The 19,657-nt window shown below is 40.6% G+C and overlaps 1 non-coding gene and 1 pseudogene across 1 annotated transcript; one reads left to right on the top strand and one right to left on the bottom strand.

Annotated features, from left to right (window-relative positions):
- Positions 1-19,657, top strand: part of LOC148571819 (uncharacterized) — a 106,541-nt pseudogene that overhangs the window by 29,121 nt on the left and 57,763 nt on the right.
- LOC148571822 (small nucleolar RNA R71) lies at positions 3,406-3,509 on the bottom strand. Its single transcript, XR_015908524.1, has one exon. It is a non-coding gene; the product is annotated as a small nucleolar RNA R71 (small nucleolar RNA).

Genomic DNA, 19,657 nt, shown 5'->3' with positions numbered 1-19,657 from the left:
CAAGATAAGCATTTGCAGGAACTCAATCAGCGACAAATAGCCCAGATGAAAGCATTCAATGAGTTCACTGTACTTAATGAAGGGCAGTAACTACATAGGGAGGAGTTCAATGTCAACACTCAAGCTAAGTTGAACTACATGTCCAGTAATATGCATCATCTACACTATGCCATCCCTACATATGATGAGGTCCAAAAAGATTTTGTAGAACAAGTGATGCCAGGGCATCTTGGCCAGTTTCACTAACCTTTTCTTTACTGTTTTTAGGTTAGTTTCATGCATTTCTTTAGAAAATAAGCTAGTTTTGGGTAAATATTCACTTATGCCTGGACTCAAGCATACATTGTGCATTTTACATGATTTTATGAGGATTTTGCATAAGTTTAGTGACAAATATTATGTTGCATTACTCATGACTTGGACTAGAGCTTTGATGCACTTTGTTGCTTGATTTCAGGACCAAAAAGGAGCAAGAAAAGGGGAGGTAACTTGCAAAGATTAATGAGAAAAGTGATTGCCAATAACACTCTCAAAAAGCCATCAATGCCCACGTTAGAGAGTCACGTTAACCAAGTTAACGTGAACTCTAACGTGGAGAAAAGAAGTTGAGCCAACGTTAGTGACACTCAACATTGTCACTAACGTTGGCAATTACTCATAAGTGGCCACGTTAGAAGCCACGTTAACCTAGTTAACGTGGCCTCTAACGTTAAGGGGGAGGGAGAGAAGCCAACGTTAGTGACACTCAACATTGTCACTAACGTTGGCCTATGGTGCTAAGTACCACGTTAACTCCCACGTTAACTTGGTTAACGTGGGAACAAACGTAGAGGATGAAGAGTTGTCGACAACGTTAGTGACACTCAACATTGTCACTAACGTTGAAGCAACCACACAACCCACAAGAGTCACGTTAACTTCCACGTTAACTTGGTTAACGTGGAAGCTAACGATGAGAAATGAAGGATGAGCCAACGTTAGTGACACTCAACATTGTCACTAACGTTGGGATGGCTAAAAGATGGCCACGTTAGAAGCCACGTTAACTTAGTTAACGTGGACTCTAACGTGAGACCTAGGGGCACATTGGAACGTTAGTGACAATGTTGAATGTCACTAACGTTCTCGAAGGATGGCAAAGGCCACGTTAGAAGCCACGTTAACCTAGTTAACGTGAGCTTTAACGTGAAGCAAGAAGGGGCACACTGGAACGTTAGTGACAATGTTGAGTGTCACTAATGTTCTCGAAGGATGACAAGGCAACGTTAAAAGTCACGTTAACCTAGTTAACGTGGGTTTTAACGTGAGGCAAAGGGGTGCATTGGAACGTTAATGACAATGTTAAGTGTCACTAACGTTCCCGAACTTGGACTTTCACTAAATGATTAACACTCCTTACGCCCTGAGCTTAAGTCTCTGCCCACTCCGCACTTTCTCTCTGCAAGTAAAGCCAAGCCCAAATAAAGAAAGGAACTGCTTCAAACTCAAGATCCAAAGGCCCAAGACTTGAAGAGTGAACTAGAAGCTGAGAAGAGTAGTATATATAGGAGTAGCTTTGAATTGTAATATAGTTCTGGAGGCTGAGGAATTACTCTCTGTATTTACTTTCTTTGCAATTTCTAGTTTTATGATGTATTCCCCATCTTTATTTTCATTTTCAAGAGCTAAGAACAACTAAACCCCTTTTATTGGGTTAGGGAGCTCTGTTGTAATTTGATGGATCAATACTAATTTTCATTGTTCTTCTTCTATCTTTCCTCTTGATTTTACTTGAAAGCTTTCGATCTTCATCCAATTGAGTAGTTATCTTGGAAGAGAAGCTATTCAAACTTGGATCTCTTTTGAACCTTGGAAGAGGAATGAAGAGATCAAGCTAGAAATGCTTTCTCATGCTAGACCAAATTGGGTTTGGATGGGTATGTGACTGTAACCCTCTCAATACTTGGTTTGGGAAATGCATGTGGTATAATCAGTGACCATACTTCATCTCTTCTCATGAGCAATTGACCAAGAAATTGGCTATTGATCAAGATTTGAGAGATTGAATTGCAAGAAATTGTAATTCAATCACTTAAGATTGCCAAGGAGATCAATGAGTGCATTGATTGAGGAAGAGATGAAAATGAACTTGATCCGGAGAATTGCAACATCTCCTAAGCCCGATGAACTCCCCATCTCTAATCTTACCCATTCTCTTTAATTTCTGCGATTTACTTTTATGAGCAAATCTCCCATTCCCATTTATAATTATGCAATTTATTTTCAGTCATTTACTTTCATTCATTTAATTCTAGCATTTACTTTTCTGTTATTTACATTCCTGCCATTTTATTTTCTGCAACTCTCAACCCAATTTTTGGATTCGCTCAACTAGAACATTCTTCTAATTAAAGTTGCTTGATCAATCAATCCCTGTGGGATTCGACCTCACTCTATTGTGAGTTTTTACTTGACGACAACTTCGGTACACTTGCCGAAGGAAGATTTGTTGAGAGACAAGTTTTCCCCGCATCAAGTTTATGGCACCGTTGCCGGGGATTGATTGTGCATCAACAATGATTAGATTGGAAGATCACTAGATTGAGCATTTTATTTTGTGAATTTCATTTTTCTGTTTGAGTGATTTACTTTTTGTTTTAGTTAAACTTCTTCCCTTCTCCCTCTACCCGTTTGTTTTTCTTTGTTATTTTCAATTCTGTTTGCTAACCCACTAACTATTTGATATATTGCATCACCCACAACTAACAATAACTCTGACACAAATACTGTCTGCACCTATTTTCTCTGCTTGTACTTGTTGGTTGTATGACAGGGAGAAGAAGCGGGGCTTCAACTTTCTTTGATTCTGAACCAGAGAGAACCTTCCTTAGACTAAGGAGGGAGGCAAGAGGAAAACGAGTAGTTGGTGCTGAAGAAGAAGAGGAATAGTTTGAGGAATACTTTGTACCAAACATGGAAGAAAACATGGAAAATCATCATGAAGAAGAGACTCACAACCATAGCAGAGGAGGTGGAGCAAATCATGCTGGGGAGGATAGAAGAGTTTTGGGCTCTTACATTAATCCAAACCCAGGCAATTGTGGAAGTAGCATCCAAAAGCCAACAATCCATGCCAACAACTTTGAACTTAAACCACAGCTCATCACCCTTGTTCAGAACAACTGTTCGTTTGGAGGAGGTGTTCAAGAAGATCCCAACCAACATTTGACCACCTTCCTGAGAATATGTGACACAGTGAAATCTAATGGTGTTCATCCTGACGCCTATAGATTGTTCTTATTTCCCTTCTCACTCAGAGACAAGGCAGCCAAGTGGCTGGAATCCTTCCCAAGGGAGAGCTTGACAACTTGGGAAGATGTGGTGAACAAATTCTTAGCAAGATTCTACCCTCCTCAACGAATCAATAGGCTGAGAGCTGAGGTTCAAACCTTCAAGCAAGAGGATAGTGAGACTCTGTATGAAGCATGGGAGAGGTTCAAAGACTTAACAAGGAGGTGTCCACCTGACATGTTCAATGAATGGGTCCAGCTGCACATTTTCTATGAAGGGCTCTCTTATGAGTCAAAGAAGGCAGTAGACCATTCATCTGGAGGGTCTTTGAACAAGAAGAAGACCATTGAGGAAGCCATAGATGTTATTGAAACAGTAGCAGAAAACGACTACTTCTATGCTTCCGAAAGAGGGAACACAAGAGGAGTGATGGAGCTAAACAATGTAGATGCTCTGTTTGCCCAAAACAAGCTCATTACCCAGCAGCTGGCTGACATCACCAAGAAGATGGAGATGAACCAAGTAGCAGCAATCTCCACTTCATCAACAACACAAGAAGGAGTAAACCAAGAAGCAGAAGGGAGTCAGGAGCAAGCCAACTACATTGGGAATTCACCAAGGAAAAACTATGATCCATACTCCAAGACTTACAACTCTGGATGGAGAAATCACCCGAACCTTGGGTGGGGAAGTGAGCAAGATCAAAACCAAGACCAGAGACGTTACAACTCCAACAACAATGCAGCTCACCAGCAATTCACCCAGAGGACATCTCAACACCCCCACAGCAACACTTCTCCACACACTTATCAAAACCAAAATAGCACATCTGCTCCGAATCACTCATCAATTGATGACAAGCTCTCTAAGATTGAAACCTTCATCGAAGGAATATGTAGAGACATTCAAGACAGTAAAGCATTCAGAGAGGAAGTGCAGTCAAACATGTAGAATCAAAATGCTGCCATCACAAAACTGGAGACACAAATCAGCTATCTTTTTAAGTAGCTTCCGAACCACAATTTTTTCTATGATGCCCATTCAAGCAAAAGGGAGGAGTGTCAAGCTATCACACTTAGGAGTGGGAAGGAACTAAAGGAACATCCCCAAAAACCACTAGAAGAAAGCTCAATTGAAAAGGAAGAGGAGCTAGATGGAATGCAACCCCCCACGCCAAGTTTGCAGAAAGAGAAAAAGATACCCCAACTCAACGTCTCAAGAGCTCCATACCCCTAGCTATTGAAGAAAAAGGAAGATGACAACCAGTTCTTGAAATTTTTGGAAATCTTCAAGAAGCTACAAATCAACATACCATTTGCTGAAGCCATAGAACAAATGCCACTTTATGCCAAGTTTTTGAAGGAGCTAATGACTAAGAAGAGAAGCTGGAAGAACAATGAGACTGTGATACTAACTGAAGAGTGCAGTGCTATCATTCAGCATAAACTACCTCAGAAACTGAAGGATCCTGGAAGTTTTCAGATCCCTTGCATTATAGGAGAAATCACAGTAGAAAAGGCTCTTTGTGACTTAGGGGCCAGCATCAATTTGATGTCAGTAGCTATGATGAGAAAGATGAAAATTGAGGAGGCTAAACCAACAAAAATGGCTCTACAACTGGCAGACCGATCGTTCAAATTCCCTCACGGGATAGTGGAGGATTTGCTAGTAAAAGTAGAAGATTTCATATTCCCAGCAGATTTTGTAGTGCTGGACATGCAGGAAGACGCCAAAACCTCCATCATTTTGGGAAGGCCATTCTTGGCTACTGCTGGAGCTGTCATTGATGTTCAAAAGGGTGACCTCATCCTTAGATTACACAATGAAAAGATGACATTCAATGTGTTCAAGGCCATGAGTTATCCACCGGAACAATTGGGGGAATGCATGAGGTTAGATGCACTTGAGGATGAAGTGCAGGAGAATTTTGAAGAAGATGAACCTGAAGAGAACGAGAGATTGGTGGAGGAAAAATCTGAATCAAGTGAAGAGGTAGCTACAACAGAAACACACATACTAGATGCACCAAAAGAAGGGAGCGAAAAATCAGAAGCACCCAAACTTGAACTCAAAGCATTGCCACCCACTCTCAAATATGCATATCTAGGAGAAAATGAAAACTACCCAGTAATCATAAATTCATCCCTCAGTCAAGATCAAGAGGACGAGCTACTCAAGGTGCTGCGGGAGCATAAGGATGCCATTAGATGGACCCTTGCTGACTTGAAGGGAATCAGTTCAGCCATATGCATGCATAAAATACTGTTGGAAGATGATGCCAAGCTATCCATTCAATCCCAAAGAAGGCTGAACCCAATCATAAAGGAAGTGGTACAGAAAGAGGTTATGAAGCTTTGGCAAGGAGGAGTCATATACCCAATTTCGGACAGTCCTTGGGTTAGCCCCATACATGTTGTACCAAAGAAGGGAGGGATCACTGTGGTTACCAATGAGAAGAACGAGCTCATACCTACAAGGACCATCACAGGATGGTGGATGTGCATAGATTATAGGAAGCTCAATGAGGCTACATGAAAGGACCATTTTCCCCTTCCATTCATGGATCAGATGTTGGAAAGACTTGCAGGGCACGCTTATTATTGTTTTCTCGACGGTTATTCAGGATACAACCAAATAGTGGTTGATCCAAGAGACCAAGAGAAAACCTCATTTACTTGTCCTTATGGAGTGTTTGCCTATAGGCGCATGCCATTTGGGTTATGTAATGCCCCTGCAACTTTCCAACGCTGCATGCTTTCTTTTCAGATATGATAGAAAAATTCATTGAAGTTTTTATGGATGATTTCTCGGTATTCGGAGATTCTTTTCCTAGTTGCCTACATCACCTCGCCTTGGTATTGAAAAGGTGCCAAGAGACCAATTTAGTCTTGAACTGGGAAAAATGCCACTTCATGGTGACAGGGGGAATAGTCCTTGGTCACAAAGTCTCTCACCAAGGCATTGAGGTTGATAGAGCTAAAGTGGAACTTATTGAAAAACTACCCCGACCCAGTGATGTCAAGGCAATTAGAAGTTTTTTAGGGCATGCTGCTTTTTACAGAAGATTTATTAAAGATTTTTCAAAGATAGCCAAGCCCTTAAGTAATCTCCTCGTATCTGATACACCATTCATCTTTGATGAAACCTGCATGCTAGCATTTGCACATTTGAAAATGAGGTTATCCTCTGCTCCTATCATTTCCCCACCTGATTGGAACCTACCATTTGAATTGATGTGCGATGCATCTGATTTTGCAGTTGGGGCAGTGTTAGGACAAAGGAAAGATAACCTAGTTCGTGTGATATACTATGCTAGCAAAGTCCTTAATGAAACTCAAAGAAATTATACCACTACTAAAAAGGAGTTGCTAGCAATAGTTTTTGCATTTGACAAATTTAGATCATACCTCATTGGTGCTAAAGTGATCGTTTTTACAGATCACACAACACATAAATATTTGTTTGCCAAGCAAGAATCGAAGCCAGGACTAATAAGGTGGATCTTACTGTTGTAGGAATTCGATATTGAAATCAGAGACAAGAAGGGAGTGGAGAACAAGGTGGCAGATCACTTATCTAGAATCCCTCATGATCAAGGTGGAGAAAATGATACAAGTGTTAACGAGCTCTTCCCTGATGAGCAGTTGATGACAGTTCATAAAGCACCATGGTTCGCAGATATTGCAAATTTCAAGGCAACTGGAGCATTACCACCAGGGATCAATAAACATCAAAAGAGGAAGCTCATGAATGATGCAAAATACTTTGTCTGGGACGAGCCATATCTCTTCAAGAAATGTTCAGATGGAATTCTTATAAGATGTGTCTCGGAAGAGGAAGGGAGAGAAGTCCTGTGGAACTGCCACGGTTCATGCTATGGCGGGCACTTTGGAGGGGACAGAACTGCGGCAAAGGTGTTACAAAGCGGATTCTTTTGGCCCACTCTTTTCAAGGATGCCAAAGAGCTAGTAAAAAGTTGCAATGAATGCCAAAGATCTGGAAACCTGCCCAAAAGAAACACCATGCCACAAAATTTCATCTTGGAACTTGAACTGTTTGATGTGTGGGGAATTGATTCATGGGACCATTCCCAACCTCATATGCAAACAATTACATCCTGGTAGCAGTAGATTATGTTTCCAAGTGGGTAGAGGCTATTGCAACCCCAACTAATGATAACAAGGTAGTCATGAACTTCCTCAGGAAGAATATCTTTAGCCGGTTTGGAGTCCCAAGAGCCCTCATCAGTGATGGAGGGAGCCACTTTTGTAACAAATCATTAGAAGCTCTCCTCTTACGATATGGGGTAAAACACAAAGTAGCCACACCTTACCACCCTCAAAAAAGTGGGCAAACTGAGATATCCAACAGAGAGCTGAAGAGGATCCTGGAAAAGACTGTGGGCGCATCTAGAAAGGATTGGTCGAAAAAAGTTGGATGATGCTCTGTGGGCATATAGAATAGCATTCAAAACCCCACTTGGAATGTCTCCATATCAATTAGTCTATGGGAAAGCTTGTCATTTACCACTGGAGCTGGAACATAAAGCTCTTTGGGCTATCAAGATACTAAATTTTGACAGCATTGCTGCTGGTGCAAAAAGAATCTTGCAGCTGCAAGAGATGGAGGAATTCAGGTCACAAGCCTATGAAAACACTAAGATGTATAAAGAGAAGGCAAAAAGAAAACATGACATGCACTTGGCACCCAGGAGTTTCGAAAAAGGGCAGCAAGTACTCCTTTACAATTCTAAATTAAGGCTGTTCCCAGGGAAACTCAAGTCAAGGTGGTCCGGACCTTTCTTGGTTACAAAAGTATCACCATATGGCCATATCGAAATCACGGATGAAGGTTCCAAGAGGACTTTTACAGTGAATGGACAAAGACTCAAGCATTATCTGGGCAACATGGGGGAAGACCCCAGAGTAAAGTACCATCTCAAATAATTAAGAACTCGTCGAGCTAGCGACGATAAAAGAGCGCTCTGTTGGGAGGCAACCCAACCTCAGGTAGTTTCAATTTCATCCTTATTTCAATAAAGTCACAAGTGGTTTCCCCTGTATTGAAAGGAGCTAAGTTTGGTGTTCCACACTAGAACAATCCAAGAGTGATGGTGTAATTCTAAGTTTGGTGTTCCACTAAAGAACATTGGTTAGAATTACACCCCACTCCTAAAAGAACATTGCTAGCTCCATCCAACCAAGAGAAACCACTTAGGTGTAGTTAGACTATAGGTGATCATTGCTTTGTTGATAACAAGATATGAGGGTCTCTGCATATATGCAATGTTGTGCACTGGGCAAAGAACTAAGTTTGGTGTTCACACACCAAACTGAGTTCAAGAGGCACAAGCATACTTATAAGCTAACTATGTCTCAAGTTCTTTGGGAACAAGCAACTTCCAGTGACCTTGTAGGAATCTTATAAGAAAATGGTGCACCGTCACCCAAAGAAGCGAGGCAACAAAAACTAGGAGGATGACAAAGAGAGAGGGGGACCAGAGATCATCACCCGAAGGTTGTATTGTTACCTGATTCCATTGTACTTAGAATTGTTGAAAGTTGGAGGTCCGAATTGCATTTTTGATTTGTAGTTACTTGCAGTTGAACTTTTTTTTAAAATTCTGTCTTTTAAAGTTTTCCTTCTGAATAGGTCTATGATTTCTGGTTTAAATGTCACTGCATCATTCTCTTATTTACTTGTAAGCTTGTCCCTTTTTATCAAATGAAGAAGAGAATGTTTATGTTCTTAAAAGACCAGAGTAGGGTTCCTAATGTGGAAGTGCATTCATGAATCTTTGGGGTAGTCATAAGTTAGCTAAGTTAGTTCAACCACAAGGCTAGGAGGACAACTATCTATCCTGAATACTTTGCTTTGGATACACTCATGAGACTAAGTTAATAACAAGATCCTAAGAAGAGAAAAGGGAAAGAACAATGGAAGTGAAAAACAAAAGAAAAAGAGTAAGCAATAAGGCTAGGCATCAATGGTTTTAAGCTTGAGGCAAGTGTCTGTGGTGCTCCTGTGTGAGGGATATACTTGGATGAATAAGCTCTTAGGGGTGCCTTATCACTTGGTAACTTGGGTTAACTAACTCGGGATTATCAGCTGAAAGTCCACTATCAAGAGTAACCTTCACTACAGAACACTTAGTAACCCAAAGAGGTGCTGGACACCAAGGTCTCAAGAAAAGAAAATAAATAAACTAAATGCCTGTAGTGTGTATGTATGGGGGATAGGCTTGAGGGAGTAAGTCCTTAGGGGTGTCTCAACACCTAGCACCTTGAACCAACTGGTTCGGGAGTGTTGGCTGAAAGCTTATCTTAAAGAGTTGCCCCCTTACAGAGCACTTAGCCTAAATAACACAAATAACCCTTGAAATAACAATAAAAGGATCAATGAATAAAAGTCTCATGAGATATAAACAAAGTAAGTGTTTAGGGACATGATAAAGGTCTGAAAGCCAGTAATGGAATGAACCTAAGTTGCTATGCATGAAACCACCATAAAATCAGTAATATGACTTCCACAAGAATGACTCATTCCTCTGGATATTCCATTCATCATTTTCTTGTTCCAGTACTTGCTTAGGGACAAGCAAGCTTTAAGTTTGGTATTGTGATGCCAGGGCATCTTGGCCAGTTTCACTGACCTTTTCTTTACTGTTTTTAGGTTAGTTTCATGCATTTCTTTAGGAAATAAGCTAGTTTTGGGTAAATATTCACTTATGCCTTGACTCAAGCATACATTGTGCATTTTACATGATTTCATGAGGATTTTGCATAAGTTTAGTGACAAATATTATGTTGCATTACTCATGACTTGGACTAGAGCTTTGATGCACTTTGTTGCTTGATTTCAGGACCAAAAAAGAGCAAGAAAAGGGGAGGTAACTTGCAAAGATTAATGAGAAAAGTGATTGCCAATAACACTCTCAAAAAGCCATCAATGCCCACGTTAGAGAGTCACGTTAACCAAGTTAACGTGAACTCTAACGTGGAGAAAAGAAGTTGAGCCAACGTTAGTGACACTCAACATTGTCACTAACGTTGGCAATTACTCATAAGTGGCCACGTTAGAAGCCACGTTAACTAGGTTAACATGGCCTCTAACGTTAAGGGGGAGGGAGAGAAGCCAACGTTAGTGACACTCAACATTGTCACTAACGTTGGCCTATGGTGTTAAGTACCACGTTAACTCCCACGTTAACTTGGTAAACGTGGGAACTAACGTAGAGGATGAAGAGTTGTCGACAACGTTAGTGACACTCAACATTGTCACTAACATTGAAGCAACCACACAACCCCCAAGAGTCACGTTAACTTCCACGTTAACTTGGTTAACGTGGAAGCTAACGATGAGAAATGAAGGATGAGCCAACGTTAGTGACACTCAACATTGTCACTAACGTTGGGATGACTAAAAGATGGCCACGTTAGAAGCCACGTTAACCTAGTTATCGTGGACTCTAACGTGAGACCTAGGGGCACATTGGAACGTTAGTGACAATGTTGAATGTCACTAACGTTCTCGAAGGATGGCAAAGGCCACGTTAGAAGCCACGTTAACCTAGTTAACGTGAGCTTTAACGTGAAGCAAGAAGGGGCACACTGGAACGTTAGTGACAATGTTGAGTGTCACTAACATTCTCGAAGGATGACAAGGCAACGTTAAAAGTCACGTTAACCTAGTTAACGTGGGTTTTAACGTGAGGCAAAGGGGTGCATTGGAACGTTAATGACAATGTTAAGTGTCACTAACGTTCCCGAACTTGGACTTTCACTAAATAATTAACACTCCTTACGCCCTGATCTTAAGTTTCTGCCCACTCTGCACTTTCTCTCTGCAAGTAAAGCCAAGCCCAAATAAAGAAAGGAACTGCTTCAAACTCAAGATCCAAAGGCCCAAGACTTGAAGAGTGAACTAGAAGCTGAGAAGAGTAGTATATATAGGAGTAGCTTTGAATTGTAAAATAGTTCTGGAGGCTGAGGAATTACTCTCTGTATTTACTTTCTTTGCAATTTCTAGTTTTATGATGTATTCTCCATCTTTATTTTCATTTTCAAGAGCTATGAACAACTAAACCCCTTTCATTGGGTTAGGGAGCTCTGTTGTAATTTGATGGATCAATACTAATTTTCATTGTTCTTCTTCTATCTTTCCTCTTGATTTTACTTGAAAGCTTTCGATCTTCATCCAATTGAGTAGTTATCTTGGAAGAGAAGCTATTCAAACTTGGATCTCTTTTGAACCTTGGAAGAGGAATGAAGAGATCAAGCTAGAAATGCTTTCTCATGCTGGACGAAATTGGGTTTGGATGGGTATGTGACTGTAACCCTCTCAATACTTGGTTTGGGAAATGCATGTGGTATAATCAGTGACAATACTTCATCTCTTCTCATGAGCAATTGACCAAGGAATTGGCTATTGATCAAGATTTGAGAGATTGAATTGCAAGGAATTGTAATTCAATCACTTAAGATTGCCAAGGAGATCAATGAGTGCATTGATTGAGGAAGAGATGAAAATGAACTTGATCCGGAGAATTGCAACATCTCCTAAGCCCAATGAACTCCCCATCTCTAATCTTACCCATTCTCTTTAATTTCTGCGATTTACTTTTATGAGCAAATCCCTCATTCCTATTTATAATTCTGCAATTTATTTTGAGTCATTTACTTCCATTCATTTAATTCTAGCATTTACTTTTCTGTTATTTACATTCCCGCCATTTTATTTTCTGCAACTCTCAACCCAAATTCTGGATTCGCTCAACTAGAATATTCTTCTAATTAAAGTTGCTTCATCAATCAATCCCTGTGGGATTCGACCTCACTCTATTGTGAGTTTTTACTTGACGACAACTTCGGTACACTTGCCGAAGGAAGATTTGTTGAGAGACAAGTTTTCCCCGCATCAACAAGAAGAGAGGAAGGTGAAACAGCAGAAGGAAACACTCAAGAAGCAGATAGAAGATGGTGGTTTCTGGAAAAAGCTGCTTGGAAAAGGCAAGGGAAGTGGGAACACAAGCAATCAAGAAAAACACCAGGAGGACAAGCAAGAAGCAGAGCGTGGGCAACCACATGAGTAAAAGGTGGTGGAGTTCCTTCTTTGGTCCATCTTTCTCTATGCTCTAAATAAGGAAGATCTTGTATGAAATAGAACTTGCTTCCATGTTAGTTTAAATTTTTTTTAAAATTTTGTCTTTTAAGTTTTTGTTGAAAAGGTCAATTTTTTTTGGTCTATATGTCACTGCATCCTTACTTTGCTTACTTGTATGTTTGTCCCTTTAAATCAAACGAAAAGAGAATGAGTGCTTTTAAAGACGAGAGAGGAGTTCATACTATGGAATAAGTTCATGAGTTTGTGGTATGGTCATAAGTTAGCTAAGTTGGTTCAACCATAAGGTGGGAAGACAACTATCTATCAGGAATGTTATGCTTGAAACACACCCCATGAGACTAGCTAAATAAGAAGATCCTAATAAGAAAAAGGGAAAGAACAATCAAAGTTGAGGAATAAAAGAAAAAGAGTAAGCAATAAGGCTAGGCACCAATGGTTTTAATCTTGAGGCATGTGTCTATGGTGTTCCTGTGTGAGGGATCTACTTGGATGAATAAGCTCTTAGGGGTGCCTTATCACTTGGTAACTTGGATTAACTAACTTGGGATTATGAGCTGAAAGTCCACTATCAAGAGTAACCCTCACTACAGAGCATTTAGTAACCCAAAGAGGTGCTGGACACCAAGGTCTCAAGAAAAGAAAATAAATAAACTATATGCCTGTGGTGTGTATGTATGGGGGAGAGACTTGAGCAAGTAAGTCCTTAGGGGTGCTTCAACACCTAGCACCTTGAACCAACTGGTTCGGGAGTGTTGGCTGAAAGCTTATTTTAAAGAGTTGCCCCCTTACAGAACACTTAGCCTAAAAACCCAAATAAGCCCTGAAATAACAACAAAAAGGATCAATAAATAAAAGTTTCATGGGATGCAATCACAGTGAGTATTCTAGGACATGATAAAGGTCTGAAAGCCAGGAATGAACCTAAGTTGCTATGCATGAAACCACCATAAAACCAGGGACATGACTTCCACAAGAATGACTCATTTCTCTTGGCATTCCATTCATCATTCTCTTGTTCCAGTACTTGCTTAGGGACAAGCAAGCTTTAAGTTTGGTGTTGTGATGCCAGGGCATTTTGGCCAGTTTCACTGACCTTTTCTTTACTATTTTTAGGGTAGTTTCATGCATTTCCTTAGGAAATAAGCTAGTTTTGGGTAGATATTCACTTACATCTTGATTCAAGCATACATTGTGCACTTTACATGATTTCATGAGGATATTGCATAAATTTAAGGACAAATTGGATGTTGCATTTCCATTGACTTGGACTAGAACTTTGATGCACTTTATTGCTTGATTTCAGGACAAAGGAAGCAAAGAAGAACCACATTAGTGGCTACGTTAGTTACACTAACGTTTACACTAACGTGGAATGGGAGTAACTTGCAAAGTTAATGAGAAAAGTGATTGCCAATAACGCTCTCGAAGCCATCATTGCCCACGTTAAGAGTCACGTTAACTAAGTAACGTGAACTCTAACGTGGAAGAAAGGAAATGGAGCCAACGTTAGTGACACTTAACATTATCACTAACATTGGACCAAGCTCATAAGTGGCCACGTTAGAGTCCACGTTAACTAAGCCTCTAACGTTAAGAAGAAAGGGGGGAAGCCAACGTTAGTGACATTCAACATTATCACTAACGTTGGCCAAGTCACACTAGGCCACGTTAACTCCCACGTTAACTTGGTTAACGTGGAAGTAAACATGAAGAAGGGAGGTGACGCCAACGTTAGTGACACCCAACATTGTCACTAACGTTGGAAGGAGCCCACACATGCCACCATGAGCCACGTTAACTCCCATGTTAACTTAGTTAACGTGGAAGCTAACGTGGATAAGGGAATGTTGAGCCAACGTTAGTGACACTCAAGTTTGTCACTAACGTTGGAGATGGCTAGCATGTCCACGTTAGAAGCCACGTTAACCTAGTTAACGTGGACTCTAACGTGGGAGCTAAGGGGCACATTGGAACGTTAGTGACAATGTTAAGTGTCACTAACGTTCTCGAAGGTTGGCAAGCCTACGTTAAAAAGAGCCACGTTAACTAATTTAATGTGGACTCTAACGTAGGGAAGGGGGAGGCTTCTCAACGTTATTGGGAAAGTTGAGTCACAATAACGTGCGCGAAGGACAAAGAGGCAACGTTAGTGGCAACGTTTGTGCCACTAACGTTGAGGTTAACATGGCTCTTACTTGGGTAAGGAACGTTAGTGAAAAAGTTGAATGTCACTAACGTTCTCGAACCCATATTTTCACTGAACGTTAACACTACTAACGTCCTGAGCAAAAGTCTCTGCCCACTTCACAATTTCTCTCTCCAAGTAAAGCCAAGCCCAATGAAGAAGATAACTGCTTCAAACTCAAGATCTAAAGGCCCAGATCCAAGACTTGAAGAACCAACTAGAAGAGTAGAAGAGTAGTATATATAGGAGTAGCTTTGAATTAATTAGGGAGTTAGAGAATATAGGGAGCCTCTGGCCATAGAATTACTCTCTGTATTTACTTTCTCTACACTTCTAGTTTTCATCATGTATTCTCCATCTTTGTTTTCATTTTCCAGAGCTATGAACAACTAAACCCCTTTCATTGGGTTAGGGAGCTCTGTTGTAATTTGATGGATCAATACTAGTTTTTATTATTCTTCTTCTATCTTTTCTCTTGATTTTACTTGAAAGCTTTCGATCTTCATCCAATTGGATAGTGGTGCACAGAAATTGTGATTACACTTTGATTATGTAAAATTCATCGCTCTTTCTTTCCCTGGTAATGGCGCCAAAAACATGATGCCAATACCATGGTTCACAACTTCGCACAACTAACCAGCAAGTGCACTGGGTCATCCAAGTAATACCTTACGTGAGTAAGGGTCGAATCCCACGTTGATTGTTGGTATGAAGCAAGCTATGGTCACCTTGTAAATCTCAGTCAGGCGGATATAAAATAGTAATGGGGTTTTCGAAAATAATTAATAAAATAGGGATAGAAATACTTATGTAAATCACTGGTGAGAATTTCAGATAAGCGAATAGAGATGCTTTCGTTCCTCTGAACCTCTGCTTTCCTGCTATCTTCATCCAATCAGTCTTACTCCTTTCCATGGTTGGCTTTATGTGATACATCACCATTGTCAATGGCTGCTTTCGGTCTTCTCTCAGGAAAATGATCCAAATGCCCTGTCACGGCACGGCTAATCATCTGGAGGCATCACCCTTGTCAATGGTTTCATCTTATCCTCTCAGTGAAAATGATCAACGCACCCTGTCACGGCACGGCTATTCATCTGTCGGTTCTCGATCATGCTGGAATAGGATTTACTATCCTTTTGTGTCTGTCACTACGCCCAGCAATCGCGAGTTTGAAGCTCGTCACAGTCATTCAATCATTGAATCCTACTCGGAATACCACAGACAAGGTTTAGACCTTCCGGATTCTCTTGAATGCCGCCATCATTCTAGCTTACACCACGAAGATTCTGATTAAGAGATCTAAGAGATACTCATTCAGTCGAAGGTAGAACGGAAGTGGTTGTCAGGCACACGTTCATAGGGAATGATGATGATTGTCACGTTCATCACATTCAGATTGAAGTGCGAATGAATATCTTAGAAGCGAAATAAGATGAATTGAATAGATAACAATAGTACTTTGCATTAATCTTTGAGGAACAGCAGAGCTCCACACCTTAATCTATGGAGTGTAGAAACTCTACCGTTGAAAATACATAAGTGAATAGAGGGTAAGCATGGCCGAATGGCCTGCCTCCCATGGAGGTCTAGAGATCTAAAAATGATCCAAAGATTCAAAGATGGTTCAAAAGATAATAGTGAAATGTCCTATTTATAATAAACTAGCTACTAGGGTTTACAGAAGTAAGTAATTGATGCATAAACCCACTTCCGGGGCCCACTTGGTGTGTGCTTGGGCTGAGCTTTAACTTTCCATGTGCAGAGGCCATTTGTGGAGTTGAACGCCAGGTTTTGATCAATTTCTGGCGTTCAACACTGGTTTTTGATCCATTTCTGGCGCTGAACTCCAGAATTGGGCAGAGAGCTGGAGGTGAACGCCAGTTTGCGTCGTCTAAACTTGGGCAAAGAATGGACTATTATATATTTCTGGAAAGCCCTGGATGTCTACTTTCCAACGCAATTGGAAGCGCACCATTTCGAGTTCTGTAGCTCCAGAAAATCCACTTTGAGTGCAGGGAGGTCAGAATCCAACAGCATCAGCAGTCCTTCTTCAACCTTTGAATCTGATTTTTGCTCAAGTCCCTCAATTTTAGCCAGAAAATACCTGAAATCATAGAAAAATACATAAACTCATAGTAAAGTCCAGAAATGTGAATTTAACATAAAAACTAATGAAAACATCCCTAAAAGTAACTAGATTCTACTAAAAACATACCAAAAACAATGCCAAAAAGCGTATAAATTATCCGCTCATCACAACACCAAACTTAAATTGTTGCTTGTCCCCAAGCAACTAAAAATCAAATAGGATAAAAAGAAGAGAATATACTATAAATTCCAAACTATCAATGAAACAGAGCTTCAATCATATGAGCGGGACTTTTAACTTTTTGCCTCTTGAATAGTTTTGGCATCTCACTTTATCCATTGAAGTTCAGAATGATTGGCATCTATAGGAACTCAGAGTTCAGATAGTGTTATTGATTCTCCTAGTTCAGTATGATAATTCTTGAACACAGCTTTTTTATGAGTCTTGGCTGTGGCCCTAAGCACTTTGTTTTCCAGTATTACCACCGGATACATAAATGCCACAGACACATAATTGGGTGAACCTTTTCAGATTGTGACTCAGCTTTGCTAAAGTCCCCAATTAGAGGTGTCCAGGGTTCTTAAGCACACTCTTCTTTTGCTTTGAACCTTGACTTTAACTGCTCAGTCTCAAGTTTTCACTTGACACCTACACGCCACAAGCACATGGTTAGGGACAGCTTGGTTTAGCCGCTTAGGCCAGGATTTTATTCCTTTAGGCCCTCCTATCCACTGATGCTCAAAGCCTTGGGATCCTTTTTATTTGCTCTTGCCTTTTGGTTTTAAGGGTTATTGGCTTTTTCTTCTTGCTTTTTCTTTTTCTTTCTATATTTTTTTTTTTGCCTATTTTTTTCTCTTTTTTTTTCTGCAAGCTTTGTTCTTTGCTGCTTTTTCTTGCTTCAAAAATCATTTTTATGATTTTTCAGATTATCAAATAACATGTCTCCTTGTCATCATTCTTTCAAGAGCCAACATATTTAACATTCTTAAACAACAACTTCAAAAGACATATGCACTGTTCAAGCATTCATTCAGAAAACAAGAAGCATTGTCACCACATCAATATAATTAAACTAAGTTCAAGGATAAATTCGAAACTCATGTACTTCTTGTTCTTTTGAATTAAAACATTTTTCATTTAAGGGAGGTGATGGATTCATAGGACATTCATAACTTTAAGACATAGTTACTAACTACTAATGATCATGTAATGAAGACACAAACATAGATAAGCACATAACATAGAAAACGAAAAACAGAGAGTGTAAGAACAAGGAATGAGTCCACCTTAGTGATGGTGGCGTTTTCTTCTTGAGGAACCAATGATGTCCTTGAGATCTTCTATGTCTCTTCCTTGCCTTTGTTGCTCCTCCCTCATTGCTTTTTGATCTTCTCTTATTTCATGAAGGATGATGGAGTGCTCTTGATGTTCCACCCTTAGTTGTCCCATGTTGGCACTTAATTCTCCTAGGGAGGTGTTAATTTGCTCCCAATAGTTTTGTGGAGGAAATTGCATTTGAGGCATCTCCGGGATCTCATGGTGATGAGCTTCTTGCGCCTCTTGAGCTCCATGAATGGGCTCTCTTGCTTGCTCCATCTTTTTCTTAGTGACGGGCTTCTCTTCCTTAATAGGAATGTCTCCTTCTATGAAAGCTCCAGCTGAGTAACATAGATGGCAGATAAGATGAGAAAAAGCTAGCCTTGCCATGGGGGATGACTTTTCGGCTATTTTGTAGAGTTCATTAGAGATGACTTCATGAACTTCTATTTCCTCTCCAATCATGATGCTATGAATCATGATGGCCTGATCTACAGTAACTTCAGATTGGTTGCTAGTGGGAATGATTGAGCATTGAATGAACTCCAACCATCCTCTAGCCACAGGCTTGAGGTCCAATCTTCTTAGTTGAACCGGCTTGCCTTTGGAGTCAATCTTCCATTGAGCTCCTTCCACACATATGTCCATAAGGACTTGGTCCAACCTTTGATTAAAGTTGACCCTTCTAGTGTAGGGGCGTGCATCTCCTTGCATCATAGGCAAGTTAAACGCCAACCTCACATTTTCTGGACTAAAATCTAGGTATTTTCCCCGAACCATTGTAACATAGTTCTTTGGATCCGGGTTCTTACTTTGATCATGGTTCTTGGTGATCCATGCATTGGCATAGAACTCTTGAGCCATTAGGATGCCGACTTGTTGGATCGGATTTGTTAGAACTTCCCAACCTCTTCTTTGAATTTCATGTCGGATTTTCGGATACTCATTTCTTTTGAGTTTGAAAGGGACCTCAGGGATCACCTTCTTCTTGGCCACAACATCATAGAAGTGGTCTTGATGGGCTTTGGAGATGAACCTTTCCATCTCCCATGACTCGGAGGTGGAAGTTTTTGTCTTCCCTTTCCCCTTTCTAGAGGATTCTCCGATCTTAGGTGCCATCAATGGTAATGGAAAAACAAAAAGCTTATGCTTTTACCACACCAAACTTAGAATATTGTTCGCCCTCGAGCAATAAAAGAAAGAATAGATGAAGAAGAAGAAGAAAATATGGAGAAGAGGGGTGAAGTGTGTTTCGGCCAAGTAGAGAGGAGAGGGTTGTGTTGTGTGAAAATGAGGAAGAATGGAGGGCTATATATAGGGGAGGGAGGTGGGGGAAGGTTTCGGCCATATGGGTGGGTTTGGGTGGGAAATTGGTTTTGAATTTTGAAGGTAGGTGGAGTTTATGAGGTAGGTTTATGGGGAAGAGTGGATGGATGTGAGTGGTGAAGAAGTGATGGGGAAGAGTGTTTATGGGATTGTGTGAAAGAGGGGTGAGAAGAAGTGAGTGGAGGTAGGTGGGGATCCTGTGGGGTCCACAGATTCTGAGATGATCCTGTGGGGTCCACAGATCCTGAGACGATCCTGTGGGATCCACAGATCCGGAGGTGTCAAGGATTTACATCCCTGCACCCATTAGGCATGTAAAATGCCCTTGCACACAACTCTGGGCG

This window comes from Arachis ipaensis, chromosome B3, assembly GCF_059453495.1.
Source record: "Arachis ipaensis isolate K30076 ecotype BB chromosome B3, ASM5945349v1, whole genome shotgun sequence".
In the NCBI taxonomy this organism is placed as follows: domain Eukaryota; kingdom Viridiplantae; phylum Streptophyta; class Magnoliopsida; order Fabales; family Fabaceae; genus Arachis; species Arachis ipaensis.
The sequence above is the reverse complement of the archived record's forward strand: the minus strand, read 5'-3'. Positions and strand labels throughout refer to the sequence as shown.